Source organism: Stegostoma tigrinum, chromosome 6, assembly GCF_030684315.1.
Source record: "Stegostoma tigrinum isolate sSteTig4 chromosome 6, sSteTig4.hap1, whole genome shotgun sequence".
NCBI lineage: Eukaryota > Metazoa > Chordata > Chondrichthyes > Orectolobiformes > Stegostomatidae > Stegostoma > Stegostoma tigrinum.
The window spans coordinates 53793920-53821430 of record NC_081359.1 but is presented as its reverse complement, the minus strand read 5'-3'; the positions used below and the strand labels follow the sequence as shown (position 1 = coordinate 53821430).

At 39.1% G+C, this 27511-nt stretch overlaps 1 protein-coding gene across 6 annotated transcripts in view; it reads right to left on the bottom strand.

Annotated features, from left to right (window-relative positions):
- LOC125453192 (synaptotagmin-like protein 2) overlaps nucleotides 1-10159 on the bottom strand; it is a 142191-nt gene extending 132032 nt beyond the window's left edge. For all 6 annotated transcript variants that reach the window (XM_048532424.2, XM_048532425.2, XM_048532426.2 and 3 more), the window contains exon 1: nucleotides 10021-10159. The gene's annotated coding sequence lies outside the window, so the exon portion shown is untranslated. The remainder of the gene's footprint in view (nucleotides 1-10020) is intronic.
- Nucleotides 10160-27511: the final 17352 nt, after the last annotated feature.

The window sequence follows — 27511 nt, the reverse complement described above, 5'->3', positions numbered from 1 at the left end:
GGAGGAGGAGGAAGAGGAGGTGGTGGAGGAGGAGGAAGAAGAGGAGGTGGTGGAGGAGGAGTTAGGTATAATACTTAGGGCAAAAAGGGTATGAGGAGAAAGGCGGAACGAGCCCTAAAAAGGCTGAATGGCTTACCCCCGCTATTTCTACGTCAGACAAAATTTCCTTCAATTAAACAAAAACTTTATGTAATCTGAAAATGTAGAAAAATATTAAAAATAAAACATGAATATAAAAATAAAGCACTTCAGGAGAACCAATGAAAATAGGAGCTGAATCAAAAGGATATATTAGAAAAGGTGAAAGAAGTGGATTTTTTAAAAAGCAATGTAGGTAGAACCTGTACAGACAAAAGCATGCTTATTAGATGTTCAATTGGAAGAGTCATAATGCACATAGTAACCAAATGACCATGGTTAAAAAAAATGGATAAACTATTGTAAAAAGAGTCACAGTTTTTCATTTGTTAATAGGGTGTGAGCAGTTTTTCAGGCTGTTATTTATTGCTCATAACAAAACTCTAATTGACCTGTGGAAGATGGCGAGGTGCTACCTTCTTAACTACAGCAATCCTTAGGAAGTAGGAATATCACAGGGATGCTAGGAAAGTAGTTTCAAGACTCTGGCATAGCCAGAGAAGGAACAGTAAAACAGTTCCATGTCAGGATGGTGTGAGACGTGGAAAGGAACTGGTAGGTCATGGATCCCTGGCATCTGCTGCCTTTGTGCAGTTCTAGGCAGTAGCAGTCACAGGTTTGGAAAATACTGTTCAAGGAACCTTGCTGAGTTACTGCAGTGCATCCTGTTTTTGGACCACCCTTCTGTCACCATTGTGAAAGGAGTGAACATGATGGGTGGTATGTTAAAGGGCTGCTTTGTCCTGGATAGTATTGAGCTATTTGACTGTTTATTGAAGCAGCACTCATCAAGACAAGTACAGAATGCTCCATCACACTCCCGATTTGTGCCTTGTGCATGATGGAGAAGTATCAAGGAGACAGGTGGTGAGTTGCTCTCTGCAGAGTTTCTAGCCTTTTTGACTTGCTGTTGTAACCAGAGTACTTATATGGCTGGTCCAGTTGAGTTCCTAGTCAATGGTAACCCCCTGGATACCAACAGTGGGAGCTTCAGTGATGGTAATAACATTGAATGCTGAGGGACAATAGTTAGATTCTCCTTTATTAGGTGATGGTCATTGCCTGGCATGAATGTTACTTGTCACTTATCTACCCAAGCCTAGATGTTGCACAAGTCTTGCTGCATTTGCTCAAAGGCTGCCTCAGTGTCTGAGGCATTAGAATTGTGCTGAACACTGGTTGCTGATTTGTAGAATCCCTCTGACCTTATTCCAGAGGGGAAGTCATTAGAGAAGCATTGAAAATTGCTGGTCCTTGGTCCTAGGCCACAAACTGAAAAGGTGACGATTCTGTAGGAGTTGAGTTTTAACAAAGATGACTGACCACCAACATCCACAACCATCTTCCTTTGTGCTATGCACTCATCCAACCAGAGAAGAGATTCCTGCCCCCACCCCCACAAAACCACCACTGATTCCCACTGGCTCCAGTTTTGCTAGGACTGTTTGATGCTGTACTCAGTCAAATTAAGCCTTGATGTTGGGGCAGTCATTCTCACCTCACCTCTAGAACCCTGCCCTTTGTTTCAAGTGAGACAGAAGTTGTAATGTGTTCAGGAGCTAAGCCCTGGTGAAACACAAACCAGGCATCGGTGAGCAAGTTATTGCAAAGCAAGTGCTGCTTGATAGCACTTCTATGACACCCTCTATCACTTTACTGATGATCAAGAATAAACTGATATAGCAATAATTGGAGACTTTGATTAATCCTGTTATGTGTGTACAGGACAAACCTAGGCAACTGTCCACATTGTCAGGTAGTCAGAGTTGCAATTTTCCTGGAACAGCTTGTCTCAGGTCATGGCAAGTTCCAGAACACAAGTCTTCAGTACTATTGCCAGAACACTGTCTTGATCAATAGTCTTTGCCACATCAATTTCCAAACACTTATCAATATCATGTGGAGTGAATTAAATTGGCTGAAGCCTGGCACCTGGGATCCTGTGAAAGAGGCAGAGATGGATCATCCACTTGGCATTAGATTGTTGCAAATGTTTCAGCTTTATCATCCCTGAATGAACAGGAGGAACAGTCAAACCAAGTTGTTGCTTTTGCATACCATCAGCATCTTACTGGTGGCTTGCAACAAAAGGGATATGTTGTTGATAGTATATCCATGAGAACTCTCAACTCCAAATTTCCCTCTGGGCCAAGCATAACCATTTATTTACCATGCTGGAATTTCACATTCAACATCAGCATGGAAGTATCATGTGCATAAAGACAGCAACAAGTCAAATATAAAGCTCCAACTGATCTAGAGATTTGGAGCTGGACAATAAATACACATAGGCCAGCATCACCAACTTCCAAAAAAAGGAATTTTTGAAAAATCATGAAACGTGACATCACTGAGCAGAGAAGACAGATCAGTTCCCTCAACATTTACACAAGATCTGACACTGCTTTTGTGGCCTTAAAACTGATATTTGTTACTTAGAAAGTCACGCACTGGGAATAAAGTAATTATACACTCAAGAGTTAAACCTGGTGGCTCAGATGCAACACTTAGCAGTTGGTACAACCTTCACAGGAGGAGTGGAGCTAGAATATGACACATTCATGCTGAGCAGGAAAAGGACTACAGCTGAGTGACAGCGTGGGAACTTCAGAAAATTTTCTGTACAGTAGCTGTTCCCTTATCCAAAATATGAACAATATAAGGAAAGAGAAAGACAAGGACAGGAAGGCTTTTTATAAAAAGCTGAACAATACAGTGCAAAACAAATCTTGAACAGCAGTTCAGAAAATTCCAGCCAAAAAGTATTAAGGTTTATCGAATACAATCTACAGTCCCGTCAATATCTCTGATTATAAGAATGTATTATTAAAAAACAACCAAATTAGGGTTCTTATGGCACAGGGGTGGTGTCCTTACCTCTAAGCCAGCGATATGGGTTCAATTCCCACATGCCCCAAAAAGGTGTGCAATAACATCTTTGAATGGGCTGATTAAAAATACTTAAAACCACAGAATTATTTAATTGAATTGAAAAGACCTTTGGTTACACATTTTTTGGATGGAAACATAGCACCTCTTAACTCAATTAATAAACTGTCAAATGTCATCTTTAACATCTTGGCACTTAACTGGCAACTGAATAAAAAACTAACATTCTTTCTACTATTTAAAGCCTTGTGCAATAAAAAAAATGTAGAATGAGAAAGGAAGCATTTTGAAATGATGAAAAACGTACGCAAATAAGCAGAATCTTCCAGTTGGATAATAGCCTTATTATTTAATGTTACAGTCTTAAAAAGGAACTTACAAATTAGTTGGAATATTTCCTTTTGAACATGCCAACCTTTCAGAAACGAGCAAGGTGCACATGTATCAGTATCAAATCAAACAAAGCAGTCATTCTTTCTCATATTCAAAAGCTGTAAGCTTGACCATAGTTGATGTGGTAGCGCTAAATTTAAAAGCAAACTAGAAAAGTTTGATTACCTGTAGCCTTCAAATAAAGCAGTTGTTTAAGAATTTCAAAATGCTTTTCACTTCCGTCTCATTGTGTTTATGGAATCTCAAATTAGTCTTTCTATAGTACAGAACTTGTGTATTCCTGAAAAGGGTCATGTTTTGTCAAAGTTTTGCATCTCGTCTTGCACTCAATAATTGTAAGAATGCCAATATGAAAGGAAATACATTTATACTGTACAAGAGAAGAATGCTAATTGACGGGCAAGTGGACCCTAATTGGCAGAAAAATTTAATGGTGAATACACCAACTAGATTAAGACTGACAGTTAACTGCCAAGCTTAAAATTTTAAAACAACAAATTCAAAAAAAGGTTGACTGATTACTCAGGCAATGTCTTGATCAAAGAGCCTAGAACAGTTGTCATGTATCTTGCTGTGTTGAAGCAGGTATGTTATGATTACATGTTCAATGTGCAAAGAACAGGATCCTCTGAATTAATATCCATGGCTTCCAGTATTAGAAAGAACATCACTGATGAGCCAACTGAAAACACTGAAATGGCTGTCAGTATAAATTTTCACACACACAGGATTATTTAGCAAATGTTGTCCAGTTGCAGGAGTGCAACTAACGCCAGCCACTTGTCCTTTGAGTTTTGCAAATTCTGACGGTGTCTGTCAGAATGCTGATATTATGCCAAAAAGGCATTCTGATTATCATACCAGTAAATAGCAAGTGAATTTAAGTGTCAATGTGATGCTAGGTCTGTAGGTTATATAGCCCAAAAAACTAGCAAATCATACCAAACAGTATATGTCTTTGGCCATGCACAAGATATTGCCCATACAATACCAGCCCATGCTGACTGGACCTAAAAGCAACTTAGTTGGATTGCTCCCCCTGTTCATTCAGAGACATTTCTTCCTCATCAGCTTAAACATAACTGGCTAAATAAACTGAAAATAGTGCACACAGTCTCCAAGATTTTTCTGAATCATACAGACCACTAACCACCAAGTTCAGAGACACCATCATCTTCAGTAAAGATAAAAATGAGAACAAAATTATTATTATAATCTTTTTCATTATGCAATGCTAAAAACTTTCAAATAGTTTTGATTATATCAAGGAACCCAGGTAAAAGCACCTACAGAAATAAACTACAATACTTTGATTATTCTCTAAGTCAAACTGTTCAGAGATGTTATTACACACCTCTAAAGCAGGTGGGACTTGAACCCTGGTATCCTGGTTCAGAGGTAGGGACACTACCACTCTGCGACGAGAACCTTTCCCACTACAATGTTTCAAATATTTTCTAATCAAACTATTCAGAGATGTTATAACATACCCCGAGGTGCGATGCACTACTGCATGACAACAGCCCCACTATGGTACCTATTTTTAAACCCAGAAGTGCTCTTATTCGCAAGTGAACTTTTTAAATCCCCTTCACTAAATCACCTATGGATTCACAATGCTTTCTGTAAAAATAAATCCCAAAATACTCTTACTTACAACTAAACCTTTTCTCCCTCATCACCAAATTACTTGCAGTATCTTTTTCATCTGTGAACCGCCAGTAAATCCCCCATTTTTTCCAATTGATTAATTTACATGCAAAGCCTGTTAAGGGCAACGCAGACCGAAAGGTGATTTACAGGGGAAAGAGGCACCAAAATGCTTTACTCAAACCAGTAAATACTGTGTACCTGTGCTTTCTCTCGCCATGAACAAAAATTCAAGTTACACAGTCTAAATCTCAACTTGGGCTGCCTTCCATAGCCACTCGCCTGCACTTGTCTCGTTACCATCCTCTACCCATTGATTCTCCCTTCTCTCTTGGCAGTTGTGCTTTCATTTTGAAAAACTGGCTAGTTTCAGTATCCCACTATAACTGAATCTCAATTTGCTTATTTCTCACGTTGCTTACTGGAAGTTAGGCCCTGGTAACCAGCTTGCAAAAATGTAAAAAAAAACATTTTCTTTAACCAAAGACATTCTAGATCTTTAGAAATCCATTGGCAATATTAGATTGGAGTACAGTCCGGAGATCTAGCCCAATGCATATTAAACATTAATGGAAAGGAATGGAAATACCAAATACACAACAAAACACAAAAGGCAGTTTTAAGAGGATTGTTGATCAAGACAGAAGAGCTTTCATAACCCATAAAATGTTAAACCAAATCACAGATTTCCTGTGTTGCTTCAACTATTTACTCACTTCATTAGAAGTCTGTCCTTCTAGAACAAGATGGTGTTAAACAGAGACAAGCATTAATCTATACATTAAAAGTATTACATTCACAACAACAGTTTTAATGATACAAGGTCAAAACTTGCTAAGAGTTTCTCTTGCATCATATATCATCATCCTTGGTTAGCCTTCACCTTTCACCTTCTTACCACCACTACCAATATTATTAAGTTTCCTTGGCACTTCAAATGAAAGTTCTAGTAAAAAGTGACATTATTTTAATATTTCACATCTTCTGTGGTAGCAGAGTTCACAGCTTGCTGCTGACAAAGATCTAGATTTTTACAGGCCTAGAGTCACAGGGCTGTACTGCATAGAAACAGATCCTTCAATCCAACTCATCCATGCCAACCAGATATCCTAAACTGATCTAGTCCCATTTTCCAGCATTTGGCCCATATTCCTCCAAATTTTTCCTATTCTTGTACCCATCCATATACCTTTTAATTTGCCTTTTAATTGCTCCTGCCTCCACCACTTCCTCTGGCAGCTCATCCCATGCACACACCAGCCTCCAAATGAAAAATTTGCCTGTAGATCCCTTTTAAATCTTTCCCTTCTCACCTTAAATCTACGTCCTCTAGTTTTGGATGTCCCTAGCGTGGGGAAAAGATCTTGACTATTCACCCTATCTATGCACCTCATGATTCTATAAACCTCTAAGTTAGCTCAAGAATGTGAATTTGATGGCTTTGCATCTTAAAATGGCATATTGACAAAATGTAGGTTATAGATACCAGATGAAAGCTCCCTTTCTCTACCTCAGAATGATCAAAAAAATGAGGGAAACTAGTTACAATTATCTACTTCCTTCTGAATTAGTAGTGTCTGCCAAACAGAGTGTTGAGTATCAGCTGAAACACAGCACATAACCAACAATATTTAACTGCTGTCACTCCAATGACTGAGTCTTCTAAAGAACTTTAGATATTTCATATGCCAATGCATGCAAACATCCTCCTGATTTTGGATTGAGAAACCAGCAAGACCAGTCCAACCCACAAAAGGCAATGACATTACTATGTGTATTCTTTGTGCTCAAGATAAGTGAGTCAGAGTTAAGTAATGAAACATCTCCACTTTTGTTGCATCGTATCCGCAACAATTACACCATATTTTAATTTTTGACGGACAGCATGAGAAATATTTCTATGACTTAAATTCATTTAATTATTTAATATATTCAAGTGATACAAATAAAAATTAGACAATTTGCAGGTTTTTTTCACAGCCATTACACTTCAAAGTACATTATTATCTCAATCTACTGAATTTTAAATCCAACTTGAAAACTCAAAGTGTAGTTCCTGATTTTTTTTTTCTATTTTCACCTTTGTTTCTCTATTTAAAGAAATGCTACGTTAGATCCACCAGGTAGGACAGCCAACTTTACATTACTGGAATCAACATACAGCAGAGGGCACATCATATTTATCCCAAAATAATGGTAGACACTTGTCTTGGGCATTGGTGATGAGCGGAGAAAATGTTGTAGGAAGTGTGCATACTTCGCTGGATCATCCTTACTTTAACCTGAACAATATTTTTGGTATAAAATTTTTCATTTGCCATGGTTTTCACTGATCATAACTATATTTCTCCCTTCAATCCTTCCCCTCCAGTCATGGCTCTAAAATGAGAAATATTTCATGAACAACAAGATATGCACCAGCATAGAAAAGATTTATTAAAAGTTTTACCCAAATAAATTTTATGATTCTTACTTTACAGAAAATTGAACTGATTTTGAAAGACATGTTATGATAATTTAATACACTAATACAACAAATAAATGCTCAGAGAAGCCTACTTTTCTATCTACAAAATATTTCAGCGTAGCTCTCAAAAGTTGACTAAGTGGCTTGAAATTTGACCAACAGCATAATCTCCCGAAGAATAAAAACTGACAAATATCACCCTGCCCCCACAATGCCCAGTGACATTAAAAGTCTTCCAGATATTTAGACCTCTATCAGGAAAATCAAATGGAAAACTCTTTTCCACATTCATTCGACAAATGTTAGCAAATGTTCAACAACACATTTCTGTTCAGAGAATTGTGTATTCAGAAAGGCTGCTGCACTGACCAAAGGATAAGAACCAGGATACAAGAGAATCATGTGACATTTGGAAATAAATACAAGCAACAGATCAATCAGCTGCTGTGCACCATAACAGATCTCATATCCACATTCCACTTTCCTGAGCCATCCCCAGATTCTTCAATTTCCTTAGTATGCAAAAACCTATCAACCAATTTCAGGCTTGAATATACTCAGCAGCTAGCCATTCAATGGCTCTCTACAGTAAAATTTCAAAGGTTCACAACACTGAGTGAAAACATTTCTTCTTAACGGAATCTTAAGTGACCAAACCTCTACCTGGACTGCGATCTGGAAGCCTAACCAGAGGAAAGATCTTGCTAGCATCTACCATTAGGCACATAAGAATTTTCTACTTTTCAAAGACACTGCCTCAAACTCATTACTACATGTTTAGAATTTGTTGCTCATTGAACAATCCCCTCATCCCAGGAATAACTTTATTAAATCTCCATTGCACTCCCTTCAGGTTAAGTAAGGAGACCAAAACTGCACACCATTCTGTTCCATAATTACAAGAGCTTAAAACTTTCTGCAGCAGTCTGGACAGGAGTTTTGGCTGTTAAAATGACAAGTAACAGACACAACTGGTAGCCAATAACCACCTCCAACAAGTCAAAAATCTCCATCTCCCATCATGCAACAGATTACCATTACTGAATCCTCCACCAATGTACTTCAGGGTGGGGTTACAACTGACTAGAAACAGCTGTGTCAGTCAAAATACAATGACATCAAGAACAGGTCCGAGTTTGTCCATCTACAGCAGAAAATCAGGAGGAGTACAATGGAAAACTCTCTACTTGTCTGAATGGGCACAGTCCCAACAAAAAGAAACTTGTGAAGCTTGATCCTTTTAAGGGCAAAGCAAACCATTTGATTACATCCCATCCAGAACCATCATCTTCAATATTCATTTCTTCCACCACCAGTGAAAATCATCTAGATAACACACTGCAGCAACGTGCTAAGCTTCTTTGACACTCTAAACACTCGTCTAAGCCCTAGCAGGTCAAGGCAGCAAGTTACTCTCCATGCCACACACCATGATGACTTGGAAGTAGATCAACATTCCTTCACCAAATCAAAAAGCTGAGGTTCCTATCACGACAGCCCTACGAGAAGTCCCTAAACCAGATATGCTGCAGCAGTTCAAGAAAGCTGTTCGCCATCACTTTTCTCAGAGTAGTTAGTAATTGTAAGCAATACGCATCCCAAGAACAAATCAAATGTTCAACATTTTCTTAGTGGCATTGGACAAAGGCAAGAATATCTGAAGAATACCCGAAACGTCAGCTTTCCTGATCATCTGATGCTGCTTGGCCGGCTGTGTTCATCCAGCTCCTGTATCTTATCATATCAAATTCTCCAGCATCGGCGTTCCTACTATCTCCCAATATCTGGAGAATGCTTTGTATCCAGGCAGTACCCAGGGTTAAAACCAGGTCAGAAAGGGATCCCTACAATCATTCAACTTTCCAATTTTACGTATTCATAAATGCTAACCTAAATGCCTGAAGCAGGATTTGAATTCAAAACGCTCTGCGTTAGGCGAGTATTTCCAATGGGCCTGTCAATGTACCCATTTTCAATATTAAAGCATTTAAAAATTGGTAAAATCATCAAATGCAATTGCCTGATTACGGAACAGATTTAGGGTACAGATAGAAATGAAACAGTTTCATTTTAAGTTTCAGTGAGTAATCACACTTTATACACAGTCAACATGCAGCTTAGAAAGAGTAAAAGGCAGTTCTTTCTAAAAGCATAACGTATCGCCTTCGTTTTAGCGTAGGTCTCCAGTATAAACCGTAGCCGTCTGTACACACTTCGATACTAAATGCAGAACTTATATGTATAAAACGTGCCTTTAATTTGCAGGCCAAATGTTCACATTTTCTTGCTCCTGTAACTGTAGAAACCTCCTCCGTGCGCGCTGACTTGCTGTGAACATTTACTCTACCTACCTGTACACATTATTCAAACTCACCAAAACAAAACCCGTCAGAAAAAAATCAGTCGCAAGCAATACGCCAAAAACTTCTCAAATGGTTCCCGAGCTGAAGATACTTTCTAAATTCTCAAGATAAATGCTTTACCTTCGCAAAGCCAGCCTAAAACAAATGTTCTACGTGGAATATATCAAAGAGGTGCTCTGAACACCAAAACGTTCGGTGCCTCTTGGAGTTCCCAGATCTACAGTTTCCACCCTACAGACTAATTAACACACTGCATTCCTGGAACACTCACACCCAAACTGGGCAGGATCGCATGCAAACCAAGAAATGGAATATGACATGGATTTTCCGCTCGACTGCGGATCCCAAAACAACCCCAGTTAAATAAACAGTTCCAAACTCTAGAGAAAGAAATTATGTGATGGATTTATAATTGATTTTTTTTCTCTCTAATCGCATTGTGTCTTTTGAAATTATCTATGTTCATTTCAGTTTTGATTTACAATTTGGTTTAACAGACATTACATGAAAGCTAATACTGTTTGGTCCATTTTTCTTCTTATTATAGATTGTAACGGATCAATTCAGAACAATTTGGTTTTCCTTTTCCCAGATTAATAACCAAATGGTGAACAATAGTACTGAGTTATCTGCCACTGTGCTAATTTTGTTACTCATTTATTACGACATTTGGTAGTCTACATACCAAGCCTACAACTTGGTGTATAATCCAAACATTAACAATATGTAGACAGGACGCTTAATACGATTAAAGAGAAAATACTGCAGATGCTGGAAATCTGAAACAACACAGCAAATGATTGGAGTGTTTTCAGCAGGATTGGCAGGCATCTGCTGAAAAACAGAGCTAACGTTTCGAATCTGTGTGACTTCAGAACGGAAATGCGTTGCAATTTTTGTTTTATATACTTTTGACAGACAGAGGCTCAGAGCAAAAGACAAAGGGGTAGTTAATGGTGGAGAAAGAGAACAAGAATTGTAAAATGGTGTAAATTAAGGAGTGAAAGGGAGGGAATACACCAACTTCTTTCCTCAAATCAAAACAAATAAGACAAGCTTTGAGGGAAGGGTACAGAATGTAAGAAAAATGAAGAACAGACATAATGCAGTCAATTTCTGAAGTTCTTGAATTCACTATTAAGACCTGGAGACAGTAAAGTGACTAAGTGCAAAATGTTGTTCTCTGAGTTTGCGCTTGCTTCATCGGAAAATCACTGCAGGCCCAGAACAAATTTGTTAGCATGAGGGCAAGGCCAAACTATGGGAGCTCATGGTCATTCCTCCAGACAGAGCAGATGTGTTCTACGAAGGGGTCACTTAGTCTGCATTTGGTTTCGCCAGTGTGAAGAAGACCAAGTTGCGAGTAGCGAAAGCAGAAGATGAGACTTTTAAACATGTGCAGGTGAAATGTTTTCATGTTGGCATTGCCCCACTGGAATTTGCTTGTTACAGCTACCCTGGCCACATAGGGGTTATTGCTGGTGGTGGAATATTGAATAAAATTATTATTTACACAAATGGCATTTTCACTGAGTCCCTGCACAACACACACAACCCAGGTACAGTGGGGAAAAATAAGCATTACTTCTGCACGGCTGTAGTGTGGGCATATAAAAAATACAAGTGAAATGATGGTTTATCTGGAAGGTGTGTTTGGGGCCTTGGACAATAAGAAAGGAGAAGGTGAATGAGCAACCGTCACACCAGTGATTGCATTGAAAAGATGCTTTGTGGGAGTGAGAAGTGTTAGGAGTGATAGAGGAGTGGGTCAGTGGGACAGCCCCTGTGGGAATGCTGATAGTGGAGGGGAGGGAAAGATGTGTTTGATGGTGGCATCCTGCTGGAGGTAGCAGAAAGGGCAGAGGATGATCCTTTAACTGTGGGGACTACTGGGTGGAAAGTAAGGACAAGAGGAACTGTACAATTGTTCTAGGAAGGAGAAAAGGGTAGGGCAGAAGTGTAGGATAAGGCTAAAGGCCCTGTCAACCACAATCGGGGTATGGGGTGAAGAATACCTACTGTGTGGAAACAGGCCATTTGCCCATCCACCTCCAAAGAGCATCCCAACCAGACCCATCCTGTAACTCTGCATTTCCCACGGCTAATCCACATAGCCTGTACCTCCCTGGACACTGCACAGCAATCCACCTAACCTGCCTATCTTTGGATTTGGGAGAAAACCAGATCACTTGGACAAAATCTAGGCAGACACAGGAGAACGTGTAAATTCCAGACAGTTGCCCAAACAAACCTGGGCCCCTGGCACTGTGGGGCAGCAGTGCTAACCACTGAGCCACCATGTTATGTTGGACACAACCCAACGGAAGTTCACAGCATAGACACAGATATGATGGAGACAGATAAACTGAGTGAATGAAATGTAATCCTTGCAGGAATCAAAGTGTGTGGAGGTGTAGTGAGCTAACTATGTGAGTCAGAGGACTTGCAATGGATATTGGTGGACAGTCTATCCATGGAAACATTTAAGTAAAGGAAGGGAAGGGAAGAACCAGAGATGGACAAAATGATGGTGAGAGAATGAAAATTGGAAGCAAAAACTTATGACTTTTTTCCAATTCCAGACAAGACCATGAAGCAGCACCAAAGACATAATGGATCAGAGAAAAATTTATGGTCGGGAAACCAAATGTTCCACATACCCCACAAAGAGACAGATGTAACTGACACCCATATGGATTCCCATTGACACAACTTGACTTGGACAAAATGAGAGTAACCCTCTCAGAAGAAGTTTTTGAATGTGAGAACAGGTTCAACTAGGCGAACGGTGCTGTTGGATGGATACTGTACAGATCTCTTTTCAAGGAAAAAACAAAGAACAAAGGGGAGGGTGGTGGTGATGTGTAGGCAAATTACACATCCACGGTAAAGAGGAGGTAGCTAGGACCAGAAAACTGGAAATTATGGGACCAATGTAAAGCATCAGAAGGATGTTAGCAACCATCAGCCCGAAGCAGGGACACCATTGGCCCAGTGCAGTGTGTGGCAGCAGCCAGTGATCAAACTGTGTGAAGAACCCCTAAATTGGTCTGCTGCAGTGAGCCCTTGGAGAAAGACAGTGACGTCTATCTTTTAAACTTGTTTTTCTGGCCCATGGTTATACTGTGTATAGTTGTAATGGAACTTTTTAAAAAATTTCTCTATTCTGTAACTAAGGATTGTATTCGGATACCTTTAGAAAGGGTGGACAGTGAGAGCCTTTTTCCTCAGATGGTGATGGCTGGCACGAGGGGACATAGTTTTAAATTGAGGGGTGATAGATATTGGACAGATGTCAGAGGTAGGTTCTTTACTCAGAGAGTAGTAAGGGCATGGAATGCCCTGCTTCAACAGTAGTAGTCTCATCAACTTTAAGGGCATTTAAATGGTCATTGGATAAACATATGGATGATAACGGAATAGTGTAGGTTAGATGGGCTTCAGATTGGTTTCACAGGTTGGTGCAACATCAAGGGCCGAAGGGCCTCTCCTGCGCTGTAATGTTCTATGTTCTAGGTTCTAAGCTGGTGCTGTAAGTGATGATTTAGCAACTTTTTGCTATACTTATTTGAGTGCACATGACATTTGATTCGAAAATCACAAATGTTAAGTGGGAAGAGACTGAACTAGGAGTGAAGTCAAAACAGGAAGAAATAAGTTCAGCAGAGTAGGAACGGACTGAAAAGATGGATCTGCAGCAGCCCTGTTTGTAGATTGCGAGAAGGAGTTAGAAGCGAGCTTTGTGTCATTGGGTGACTATGAAGTGGGAAGCTGTGGATGGGAGATCACCAGTGGAGATAATGTCCATGTCAGTCCTGGAAACTACAGCCTGATGTGTGGGGAAATAGGAGGAAGTGCTGAGAGTCGGTGTTCAGCCTCTGCCAGGTATGTTGGCTGGACGCTACTCACACAATAGCTGTGCACTGAAGTTACCCGAGCTGTAATTGCTGGTTCAAGTGGGTTTGAGCCAGATCAGCCCTGAAGGATGGCACAAAGAGAAGTCCTCATTTGGCAGAAGAGTAAAGAGGTAATCCTAAAGGTATCCTTGGAGTGAGCCTATAGCGGAAAGACACCACTCTCTGATGATAATAGAACTAAGGAGAAATTGAAGAGATATAAACATCAACATTCAAGGAAGAATTATGGTAGAAATAAAAATTTATCATTACAGAAGTATTGTTATTTTACTAGAAAGATTAAGACTGGAAATCATTTGATTTTCACAGACAAGATTGTCATATTCACTAGATTGTGTGTTCTAGCATCTTGCAAGTTGTTTGGATTGCAACATGGAATAACACAGTTACTCAAATCAGTGGTTTCAAGCTCAAAGCGAGTTTTAATGGTTTGTGAATTAAATAAATAAAACTCCAATTTGAAATCCCAAACACCATGACAAAATCAGTGAATGCACCCAGGAATGGTCTTTAATGCCCTTAGAATTGTTAGTTCCACTATATCAAGGAATGCCTACTTTGGAATTGACTTCTCCAATGCTATTTGCTAAAAGTGAGGTGCCAATTTTAACCTGTGCATGAGAGTGATGTGCAGGAGACAGATTGGGAGAGAAGTATCTGTGACAAAACCAGCAGGAAACCTGGAAGAATTTTACTCCCCAGCTTGATTTGAAATACCCTGATGCTGACTTACGACCTAAAGCAGAGAGGGATGATTTTAAGAGCATAAATGAACATAGAAAATCAGTGATGTACAAACCTAAGGAAATTTTTTTTTGGCGAAGTGTGTGACTCAAGAATGGAAGTCATTGCAACATCATGGTCAGCATAGGGAAGGACACCCCATGTATTGGTTGTCCAGTTTTTTTTTGTGGAGTCAGGAAACACACTTTTGTCCTTCTGACCCAAAAAGGAAACTGAAAAAATTAAAAATATTGAATAAATAAACCGGATTCGGACCACAATCTTTACTAATACAAGCTAAGTTGACCAATGCACTGTTATATGGCAAGGCTGCAAAGGCAGGAACTGCCTATTAGTACCAAACTATAATCTTGTCTGCCACCCCCGACCCACCACAGTCCTATGTGCCAGGCAGGCAATGTAGAAATTGGAACTTTATAATACCTGTGTCTCAAATTTCAGATTGATAAAATGGTGTCAAGCCCTGGAACACAGCAACAGAAGTAGGTCAATTAGTCCTTTGAGCCTGTTCTGCTATTCACTGATATCATGGCTGATCTATGGATCTCAGACTTAAAACTAACAACTGTTGTCACGTGTGGAAGACCGTTCCAACTACTACCACCTTTGTTTGTAGAAGTGCTCTCCCTAATATCTGTCCTGAATGATCTGGCCCTAATTTTTAGACTATGCCCTCTAGTTCTAGAAATTTCAACCAATGGAAATAGTTTACCTTTATCTACCCTGTCTTCTACTGTTAATATCTTGAAGACTTCAATCAGAAAACCTATTAGACTTCTAAATTCTACAGAAAACAGGCCTAATTTATATAATCTCTCCTCATAACTCCGAAAGCTTAGGCATCATTCTTATAAACCAATGTTGTACTCCTTCCAAGGCTAATACATACTTCCAAAGGTATGGTGCCCAGATCTGTTCAATGTACTCCAAGTAGGTCCAACCATGGTTTTGTATCATTTCAGCATAACTTTTGTATTCTTGTACTCCATTCCTCAAGATATATAGGCCAGAACTCCATTAGCCTTCTTGACTATTTTATGCACCTGTTAATGGCATTTTAAAGATCTGTGTACCTACCCCCAAGTCTCTTTGGACATCCACTGTATTTAACTTCATACCAACTGGAAAATGCCCTGATCGATCTATTTTCAGTCCAAAATGGATAATCACACATTGAAATCTATCTTCCATAGTTTGGCCATTCATGTAGTCTATCAATGTCCCTTTGTAATTTTATGTCATCATCAACACTGTCTACATTGCCACCTAATTATGTATCATCAGCAAATTTTGATACATGACTTTCTATGCCATTACCCAAGTTGTTACTAAATTATGTGAATAATTGAGGCATTAACACAGATACTTGTGGGACACCACCAGTCACGTGCTTCCAATTTAATTACCTACCATTATCTTATTTCCTGTTAACTGCCACTAAACCAGCTCCTCAGCCATGTCAGTAACTTGTGATCAACTCCAAGCATTTCTATCTGAGTTAACAGTTTCTTATGTGGGACTTAATTAAATGCCTTCTGGAAGTCCATTTAAACAATATGCATAGACCTTCCCCTGTCCATTGCCTTTGTCACCTCTTCAAAAAAAAAGAGGTTTGTCAGGCATGACCTACCTGTCATGAACCCATGCCGACTTCTATGCTCCTTCTGAAGTAAGACGACCAAACCTGTGCACAGTCTTTAAGGACCAATCTCACCAATACCCTGCCTAGTTGCATCAAGACTCTTCTACTTTTATACTCCTTCCACCTTGTAACAAAGGCCAATACTCAGTTTGATTTCCGAATTACTTGCTATAACTGCATGCTGACTTTTGTGATTAATGTACAAAAGGCTCCTAGATTCCTCTGTGTTATGACATTCTATAGTCTCTCTCCAATTAAATAATATTCTGCTCTTCTATTTTTTCTGCCAAAGTGGACAACGCATGTTTTTCTCACGTTATACTCCATAGAGTCAAACAGATGTATAGCAAGGAAACAGACCCTTCAGTCCAACTCATCCATGCCAAACAGATATCCTAAATAAATATAGTCCCATTTGCTAGCATTTGGCCCGTTTCCCTCTAAACCCTTCCTATTCGTATACATACCCAGATGCATCTTAAATGTTGTATTTGTACCAGCCTCCATCACTTTCTCTGGCAGCAAATTCCATACATGCACCACCCTCTGCATGAAAAAATTGTCCCTCAGATCACTTTTTAACTCTTTCATATTAAACCTATGCCCTCTAATTTTGGGCTCTTCCACACTTGGGAAAAGACTTTGTCTATTTACCCTTTCCACATTCCTCATGACCTCTGTAAGGTCAGCCCACATCCTTCAACGCTCCAGAGAAAATAGCCCCCGCCTATTCAGCCTCTCCCTGTAGCTCAAACCCTCCAGCCCTGGCAATATCCTTGTAAATTGTTTCTGAATCCTTTCAAGTGTCACAACATCCTTCCAATAACAGGGTGACAAGAACTGCGTGCAATATTCCCAAGGTGGCCTAATCAATGCCCTACACAGCTGCAACATGACCTCCCAACTCCTATACTCAGTGCACTAACCAATAAAGTCAAGCATACCAAATGCCTTCTTCACTATCTTAACTACTTGCGACTCCACTTTCAAGGTACTATGAACCCATCTTCCAAATTTTTGCCCACTCGCTTAATCTATTTATATTAATGCTTTTCAGGATGTTTGCATACTCCTCACAAACTGTTTTCAGGCATATTTTTAAGATCGTCAGTCCCTTCACCCAAACCATTAATGCAGATTGCAAATAGTTGAAGCCCCAACATTGATCCTGTGACAATCTACCAGTCAAGAGGTTTCCATCCTGAAAATACCCATTTACCTACACTCTCTGTTTCTGTTAGCTAGCCTGGATGAGTGCAGCTCCAACAAATTTGACACTATCAGTGAAAAGCAGCCTAAATGACTGACACCACATCCACAAACATCCATTCTCTCCATCAGCAATGCTCAGTGTATATCATCTACAAGATGAACTGCAGGAATTCACCCAAGGTCCTTTGACAGCACCTTCCAAATCAACAACAAATACCATCTAGAAAGACAAGGACAGCAGATAGTTGGGAATGCCAACACCTCCAACTTCCCCTTCAATCCCCTCTCAGGATCCTGACTTAGAAATACTTCATTATTCCTTCAATGTTACTGGGTCAAAAACCTGGAACTCCTTCCTAATGGCATTGTGAGTCTACCTACTCAAAAAGGACTCCAATCGTTCAAGAAGGAAGCTCATCAAAACCACCTCAAAAGGAACTAGGGATAGGCAACAAATGTTGGACCAGACAGGAATGCCCACATCTCGTGAATGAACCTTTAAAAAGCCAAGTGCATTGCAGCACGGAATCACTAAGTGAAGAAAGAAATATCCTACACGTGTGCGCATGTTGGTGAAGGCAGGATTGGCTTAGTTATGTTGCTCTGAAGAGTAAAATAGCTAACCTAGATTAAACATGAAAATAACCATTTGAAAGGTGTGGGGGGATGACCAGCATCCATACAAATGACAGGAAGCAAAATCAATGCCTTCAGAGAGAAGTGGTCGAAGGATGAAAATAAGATCATTTTTGATTAGAGATTTTCATTAATGGTTCATATATCAAAAAAAGTTCCAAATTATATTAAATACCAATAACTTAATTTCATAATATGATTGTGCATTAGCATCAGTTAATACAATTGTAACATTTAATGAAGGACATTCCACCTCTGTGTATTGTAAATGAAATATTCTCCTTCCGCAATCAGAGACTTAATGAATTAGGGTTTGCTGGAGACCAAACAATCAGATGAAACCTCTGCTCAGTACAGTAATATAAAATCTGTAATTACACCACATCATTCAACTTGCCAGCACTTGTAATCCTTATTAATAACCAAATACTTTTAAAAAATATAATCTTCACTTCTACTATTTGCAAAGACATGCAAAAGTCCACACAAGTTTTACTTTCTATTCCTGGAAGGTGGATACTGTTTTTGAGTCAGAAACTCAAGATTAGGTTTGACAATATTTCTACTTTTTATTGTTTCTACCTCACTGCAATCCTTAGTTTCAGCACTGGCCAACCCAAAGGTGAAGAATACTAACTCTTCTATGACAGTAAGGACATGTAGCTATGACTGTTACCACAGCCTGTTAATCCTGCTCCCTTTGTTGTGCACACTATCAAGTTCAGCAAGAGACAGGGCAAAGAGTCAGTGAGTGTGGTCCAACTTTCTTTTTGTAAGGTGGATCTATCTTGGTTGATAACCTGGTAATGTGCAAGCCATGAGATGTGTATGTGAGACTTAGAGCAGTGTTTGTGTTTGTGTGAGAGGTCATTTTACGAATGCTTGGCAGCAATTCTGAGTGGTAATGATGGTATGTGATTGTTGGGAATCTGGACTGTTGCAAAATTCCTGAGGTTACTGGTTCAGTTGGTAGTCATGGGATATGACATCTGAAAATGTATTACTAATTACTTGCGTGAATTCCCCAGATTTTTGAGGCATGGCTGTAGAAACTCAGAACTGCTCAATACAAGCTTAACCCACTGCCATCATGATCCAACTGCGGCTGCCATGGCTATAGATTCCACATGCAAAGATTCCAAGATGTCATGGCAGTCCAAAAATCTGTTCTCCAATATATTGCTTGGATTTCTGAGGAAGTGCCCCACGAGAATACCAGTGTTTCTTTAGAGAATAAAGCTGTCACCCTTTCTCAGAATGATGGTTTGATTTGGTATGATGTATTATTGTCACATGTACTGAGGTAGTGAAAAGTGTTATCTTACATGCTTTACAGGCAGATTATACCGTACAAATGCATCAGGGTAACTGAACAGATTGCAGGATACAGTGTTACAGCTGACAAGAAGGTGCAGAGAGAGATCAACACTACACTTAAGAGGGCCATTCAAGGGTCTGATAACAGCAGAGAAGAAGCTTTGTCGAATCTGTTCATACATGCATTCAAACTTTTATATCTTCTACCCAATGGAAGAAAGTGGAAGAGATCTTAACTGGGATGGGAAGTGTCTTTGATTGTGTTTGTTGCTTTTCTGATGCAGTGAGAAGTATTGATGAAGTCAGTGGATGGGAGGTTGGTTTGTGTGATGGACTGAGCTATGTTCACAACCCCTGTAGTTTTTTGTGGTCTTGGGAAGAGCAGCTGACATAACACACTGTGATGCATCCTCATAGGAATGCTTTCTGCCACTTATTCTATTCTCATAATTGCCAGCAGTCAGTTAGCCCAGTCAGCTGCTGCCCATTGCTGACATTATGTGGTCTGAAGCTAGATCTTATTGGCCAGACTTCCTTACAATCAACTTCCAAAAACCATTTGCAGCCTCTATCAAGCAGAATTCCACCGGCAATCCTGCAGCCACTAACACCACATAGGAGAGGAAAACAATGTACCAAGGGATCAGGCAAGTGATTGATATGGAATATGGCACAATTTAATTAATTCTTGAGTATGCCATGGTCTATCCTGTGTTTGCCTTTAGAAAGATCAAAACAAGGAAAAATAACAGCAAGAATAAGCCACTTGGTCCATCAAGCCCACTCTACCATTCGACATGATCGCGGCTAATTGTCTATAACAATATCATTCTCTCCTTATATCCCTTGATACCTTTAATTTTGAGAAATGTATCAAATTATTTCTTAACTATATTCAACGAATTGCCTGTACAGCCTTCTGTGGCCAAGGAAATCACAGATGTATCGATTTTTGACAGAAAAAAATTTTCCTGATCTCTTTCTGAAATAGTCTGTCACATATCCTGGAACATGACCTTTGTTCTGGATCCCAAAGATGGGGGAACCATCATCCCTGCAACTAGCCTATCCAGCCTTGTCATCTATTTGTACATTTTAATGAGATTCCCCCCCTCAGTCTTCTCAGCTCAGGGAATACAGACCTAGTTAACCAAATCTCTCCTTATTCGACAAATCTGTCAATCCATGAATCAGTCTGGCAAGAATATAATTTCATGGATAAGGAGACCAAAACGTTACACAATACTCCAGGTTGGGTCTCACCAAGGCCCTGTACCAGTGTAGAGTCTCAATCTTTGTAACTGTCAAGTTATTTCTCTTCAGCTTGCTTGCATTGAAGTAGGTTTGCAGGAGGATGAGTTAACTAACCAAGGTGTTACAGAAGCTAAAAAGAAATGCAGTGGTTTTCAGGATTAGTATAGTGAGAGGCATTTACATCATTCTCTGCAATAAAGTCATGATGGATCTGTTGCTTGTGAGGTGCCAGCATTCGGATGTCAGCTCAGGACTGGAGCGGAACTTGCCCTCGGCAAGAGAGGATCTTGTCAACATGGTCCATGTAGGATCAATGACATGGCAGCGTGAGAAAGGAGGTTCTGCATTGTCAGGATGAGGAACAAGGCACGATATTAAGAAGGAGTTCAAAGGTCATGACTTTTAGTTTATTAACAAAACCATATGCAGATTGGAATGGTGAATATCAGATTAGAGAGATGAATGTGAAGCTCAATGAGGGAGATATGGGAGAAGTGAATTTTGGTTAGTCAAATAGAGATGGAAAATAATAAGTTGAATAGTCCCTTGCAGGGGTGTGTCTACCAGCCCCCTAAGAATAATAATAGGTGGAGCATAAAGGAAAATACAACGTGACCTGATCAGAAAGGCATGGCAATAATCATGGAAGATCTCAATCTCCATATGGATTGGAAAAGTCAGATGGGCAAACATAGCCAAGATAAGGACGTGTTTACAGAATATTTTCGGGATAATTTCTTCAGACAGCATGTTCTAGAGTCAACTAGAGAGCAGACTATATTAGACCTGGTATTATGCAATGAGATAGCATTAATTAATGATCTCATAGTGTCGGCATCCTTAGGTAGCAGCGATCATAATATAATTGAATTTTACATTCAATTTGAGGGAGAGAGGAACGGGTCTGACACATTTATTTTAAAAATTGAAATAAAGGAAATTATAGGGTTTGAAAGCAGAGATAGCTGAATTGAATTGGCAAATTACATTAAAAGATAAATCAAGAGAGATATAGTGACAGATATTAAAGAAAATATTTCTGAATACATAAAATAGATAAATTAGAACAAAAATGTCCAAGGGACAGAACCAAAGATGACAGGCTACAAATTTGGACAGAATATAAAGAACAGATTCTCCAGAATCTGCAGTTCCCATTATCACTAATGAATTTCTCTCTTTTTTTAGAAATTAACAAAATGAACATTGGCCTTTTGGAATATGAATTAATATTGGAAAATAAAGAAGTGGGAGATAAAATGAAGGAATTTTGCACCAGTCTTCTCCATAAAGGGTACAAGCAACATCCCAGAAGCAGCTGTACATCAGGATATGGAAGGCAAAGAGGAACTTTGCAGAATTGCAATCAGCAGAGAAATGGTACAGAGTAAATTGTTGGAGCTCAGGCTGACAAGTGCTTAGGTCCTGATGTGTTTCATTCGAGGGTGTTAAAAAAGTAGCTAGTGAGCTAACTGATGCTTTTTAATTTGTCAGAGGGAGAATGTTAGAAATTATTATGAAATAAGTTATAGCACGGTACTTAAATAAGTTTAAGGTAATGAGGCAGAATCAACATTTGATCAAGGAACAAGAGTACTTACTAAGATAGCCATACCAGAAGGATGTGTGCTTTTCACAGTTGTCATTTCAGACCTTCAGGACATCCAAAATATGGACACTACAGACCTGATTTTAGGTCCAATAATATTTCAGGCATTCTTCAATGCCTTGGCAATAAACCTTATCCATAAATCAACAGCAAGTCAATAACCTTTGATGGTCAACTGTAGAACAGTTGAGAGTCTAGAATATCCTAAAAAATATTAATAATATAATCAATTTCAGAGATGGTACTGACTTATCAGAATAATGCAGTGAATGATTTGTTGCACCCTTAGTGGATTCCCTTTCAATTCATTATGAACTAAGAATTTAATAATTTGGATCAAATGTTAATCCCCAAGGCTGGTTGGATAGAAAGTGCTTGGAAAAGTAAACATTTCAAAATGTTCACACGTGATTGAATGTTATTGATTTTTATGAAAATGTGTCTTTAAGACAGCAAACATACATGTTTATACATGATATCATAAGATCATATTTTATTGACTTTAGTAATTTTTCAGAAAATAATCAGTCACAAAAATCTTTTAAAGAAGCCATTATTACCCTCTTATCACTGTCCAGGAGTGCTTCCCCAAACCATACAATTCTTCTCACTCACCTATCCCAATGTCCATATTCTCTGCGATGTTCAATTCATTCAGCACTATTGTGTTTGTTTTATCCAGCCCTCTCCTCAATGTCTGATTTGGCGTTACCTTGCTACCACCTCTCATGCACGCATTGACCACTCCCATTCTTGCTGATATAAGCTTTAGCAGATATGTGCTCCCCCAGCTGCTTTCCTGCCAAACAGACAGCCTGTTGATCTGGTTGGCTGTCAGACAAGAAGTGAGATGAAAAAATTTAAAAGATGTTTGCTGTTAAATTCAGCAGGATATGTGGAAAACCCCACTTTTGGACATCCTGTCCTAATGTTGTCTCTTGAATTCCTTCCTGGTTTCGAGCAAACATTGAGTCTTTCATCTCAGATATGCGCATCTGTGGAATTAAAATGCTGTGTGTGCTTTGGACACTTAGACCTGTTTATGCATTAAAACATTTTACCCAAGTTCCGTTGTCAGTGAAGTGGACAAAAGGACTCAGAATTTGCTTTGTAGTTCAACTCAATTTTATCAACAAAAATTGCTTTCAGAAACACTAAAGGAGCATTTCCCAAATTCCCACAATATTTACTCTATCTAGCTCTACATTTCTGAGAATGAATATTATCTGCAAATCCATATGATTGAACTGGGCTGTTTGAATCTAATACCAATCTGACATAGGGCTGGCTCTGTTCTATTAAAGCAGTTCTTTCAGTTAAGGTAGGAACTTCTCCTGGATCTTTTTGGGTTGCAACACAGTCTTCTGCCACAGATCTTATTGCATGTCTTCTTTGTGAGTGTTCACGGAACCTTTACTGAGTCTTCACTGACGGAGTTGGCTTCAAAGTGTGTGTTTTTTCCCTCCCTTGCGACAGATCTTCTAGAATGTTTTATGACCATTGGTCAATGGGGTCATGAGCTAGGTTCAAATTATCCAATGGGGTCGCGTCAATACCTTTCAACTGTTGCCATGCAGAACTGTAACATGCACATACTCAGGCAATCATGATGTTCGAACATCTGATTGACACTTCTCCTATACACAACTCTTAAACTGCTTGTAATTTGTTCCCCTCAAACCTTTGTAATCTCTTGGGCCCTGGTTTCCACTGATCTCTGTAGATGAGAGATTCCGGCTGCAGTTTAATTTAGTTCGGCCAATTTTCTGTCAGGTCTGATTTCTCTGGCGGTGGTCAACTTAGAGAGTCCAATTTTGGGCCCTTGTTGCTTGACCACATAAAGAAACAGGAACATCAAAAATGAAGGCATAACAGAAAGTACAATTTGCATTTTTAAGTGTTAGGAATTAGTATTAACATGCTAATGCTGTGTAGGGATGAATTAACAGTTGTTACATCAATTTCCAGCAAACTCAATCCCTCCCTTTGTCTCATTAAAGGAAACACTGGCCCAACTCCTGGATTGATGTCTGCACAGCACCCCAGCTGAGGCAGCCTGTAATCTTTGAATTAGTAATACTTATCTGCAGGATTGACTGTGATTGAATCTCCAAACTGCAGACACTACTTGGACTTTCATAGGACTAACCCTTGTCTGACAAATACCAAACTCCTGGATTAGAATTGGACCAGCAGTTTAATTGACTGTGGTGGTACCCACAGCCTTACTGCAGACCCTTTTTAGCCTGTTAAGGACTGTGTTTTGTTGACCTAGAGACATGGTTATTTACTTGAAGTACATGCAGTGTGTTTGTCACATAACCTGCTGTTTATGCTGTAGGCGTGACATTGAGGTAGCAGTGACATGTTCACTCACTCGACTGTACTGTGCTCCCCAACAAGCTTACACAGACATGTTGCCTGCTTCTTCCTCAATGCAAGATAAAGAGGCTGGCAGCCTCCAGGTTAAGTCCAAAGTGATGGAACACTAATAAATGAAGATAAAAGGCATTAGACACTTCCAGAGTGGACGTGCAAGATACATATATGTCCCTGTAACCTATTCTTTATCTCTACATCCAGAAGAATCCAAATTTCTCCACAATGACACCACTGTGAATCATGTGAATGGGGCAGGAAAAGCCAGTGAGTTTGGAAGAGTTCTGGTAAAATAGGATTCTGGTCAAGAGATACAGCTGAAACCTTTCGTGATTTAGGTGAGATAATCAGGGTTTCTATGCTTTTCTAAAAATATCTACCTCTTGATATAATGGAAACAAAGATGATTTCAACAAACATTTTGTAGCACCTCATAATAAAATGTATCATTTTCATTTGATACAAACATGCAACATTGAAAGGGAGTGATGGCTAAACTTCTAAAAGTTCAACTGATTTATTTGTAGATATAATTCAATGCAATGATCTCAATGTCAAAAAGAAAATACTGCAAGTGTTTGAAATCTGAAATAAGAAGAGTGAAAAGATTCAGTCAGAAAATGTGGAGACAAAAAAAGCTAATGTTTCAAGTCAATAACACTTCATCAAAGTCACCAACCCAATGTGTTAAACCTCAGTAGCAACTTCATCTAAGAGCTTGCACTCATTGTTTTTAATGTGTGGAGAACTTCATATAGGACTTCAGAAGTGGGATTTGACAGAAAAAAAATGAGTCAACGAGAGAGAGATCAGAAAATGATGATAAAAATCTGAGAAAAATGTTGGATGTTGAGAAGACTTTAAAAGGAGTAGAGAATGATGGTCATACTGCTGAGGTTGGTTGGAAAGTGGAGTTAATGCAGGGAAATTTAATAAATCAATCAATTGTTACTCCAGGCATTAACTCCTGTGTTCAGACAAATAATTTTATCACAGTCAAAATACTAGACAGTAGAATTTTAAAATTTGTTTATGTACATTATAATTTGTATGTTTTGTGCATAGCTTATGCTCTAAAAGACGTATACTAAACCAATAAGCTTACACAGACATCTGGTAGAGATGGAAGTTATGGAAAGATATGCAATAAGTTTGGGATCTCTGCATCATACAATGCCATCAATGTTACAAATGTGCACACTGTGAGAAATGCAGGATTTTTGCTGCTGTTTCTCATATAAAATGATGAAGTGTAGCTACAATGGCACAAGGCAGTGGCAAAATTACACGTAAAATACATTGCATAAAAATGGCCATAGCTGCATGAGAGACAGTTCAGACAAAACTTTATATGCTGACTCTTGGGATGAAGGGCTTTGTCTTATGAGGAAACTTTGAGCAGGCTGGCTCTATGGCTATTGGTGTTTAGAAGAATGATAATTGTAAGATCCTGAGGGAGCTTGACAGGCTAGAAGCTAATTGGATGTCTCCTCTCATGGGGGAATCTATAACAAGTGGGCACAGTTTCAAACTAAGGGGTATTTCATTTATTATGGCATTGAGCAGGAATTTCTTCCCTCAAATGATTATTAATACTTAGAAGTCTGTCTCCCAGCAATCAGTGGAGGCTGGGTCATTGAATACTTTCAGGGCTTGGTTAGAAATATTTTGGATTGTCAAGGGTTTGGGGGTTGGGGTTAGGGGTGCGCAGCAAGCAGGAAAAGGAATTAAGGCCATATCACTGACTTGGAGATCAGGCTCAAGGGATCAAATGGACTCCACCTGCTCTTATTTGTGTTTTCTGGCAAGTTGGCACAAGTCTGTGGGTTGGCACAAATTTGACATGGATGGAACATGGCACTGGGTGGGATAATGAGCAGATACGAGGTGTGAGGCCTAGAGGGCCTAATATTTAACCAAAAAAATGGAATAAAGTCCCATAGAATGATGGTAGTTCTTTTTAAAAAGCCAGCCTGCCAAACAGCATACCTCTGGCAGCCTGTGATCTTTTATTTGGGATTAGTTGGCCTGGCTCCACCACAGTACCCAGCTGGAATGAAATTTTCATCATTCTGGGCACTTTCTTCCTAAAGCATGTGCCCTGAAACAGGAATTTCCCTGACTGGAGCAACCAACTTCAATGATGAGAAGTTGTCGTACTTCTTCAGTAGTCTAATGTAGAATATGGTGCAGAACCAATTTTGCCAACAGAAAATCATATATTTATTTCTTCCTTTAAATTTGCAAACATTGCAATGGAGTTATAAATCCTTTCAAAATTATTTGTATTAATGCTACAATAATTTTATTTAACTCAGTTTGTCAGTTGCTGCAGAAAGTTGAACCAAATTGTCTCCTTGTAATTTCAAAGGTATTTAGATGTGTTGATATTTCTGGGTGTGACTAAAGTAGATAATGCAAGCTATAACAACAAGAAGCATGTAAAAGGAGGGGTTACAAAAAATGCAATTTTAAAAACACTCAGATATAGCAACATTAATTTATTGTTGCTCTACTAAAATTAATTTATTGCTTAATACTAAATGTGTCATGAATGTTTTAAAACCAAACTCACATTTAGAAGAACACACTAGCTTCCGTAATCTGGCAAAAGGTAGCATTTGCTACCTTTTACGTGTATGTTGGAATCTCAAAGGGTTGGGTCAGACAAAAATGCATTCAAACCAGAACTACACATACAGGAATGCTCGATGAACTTCGAAGACAGAGCTGGGCTTGGTGAAGACTTAGTCATCTTAGGAATGTGCTTATCTCATATTTCATGCAAATGAATTCAGCTGGTCTTGGAAATCATCTTAAATAAACAAAAATAGCACAAATATTTAAACTCGAATTGTGTTTAATTTTACATTTGATTAGCCTTGTAGGAAAAGGATAACC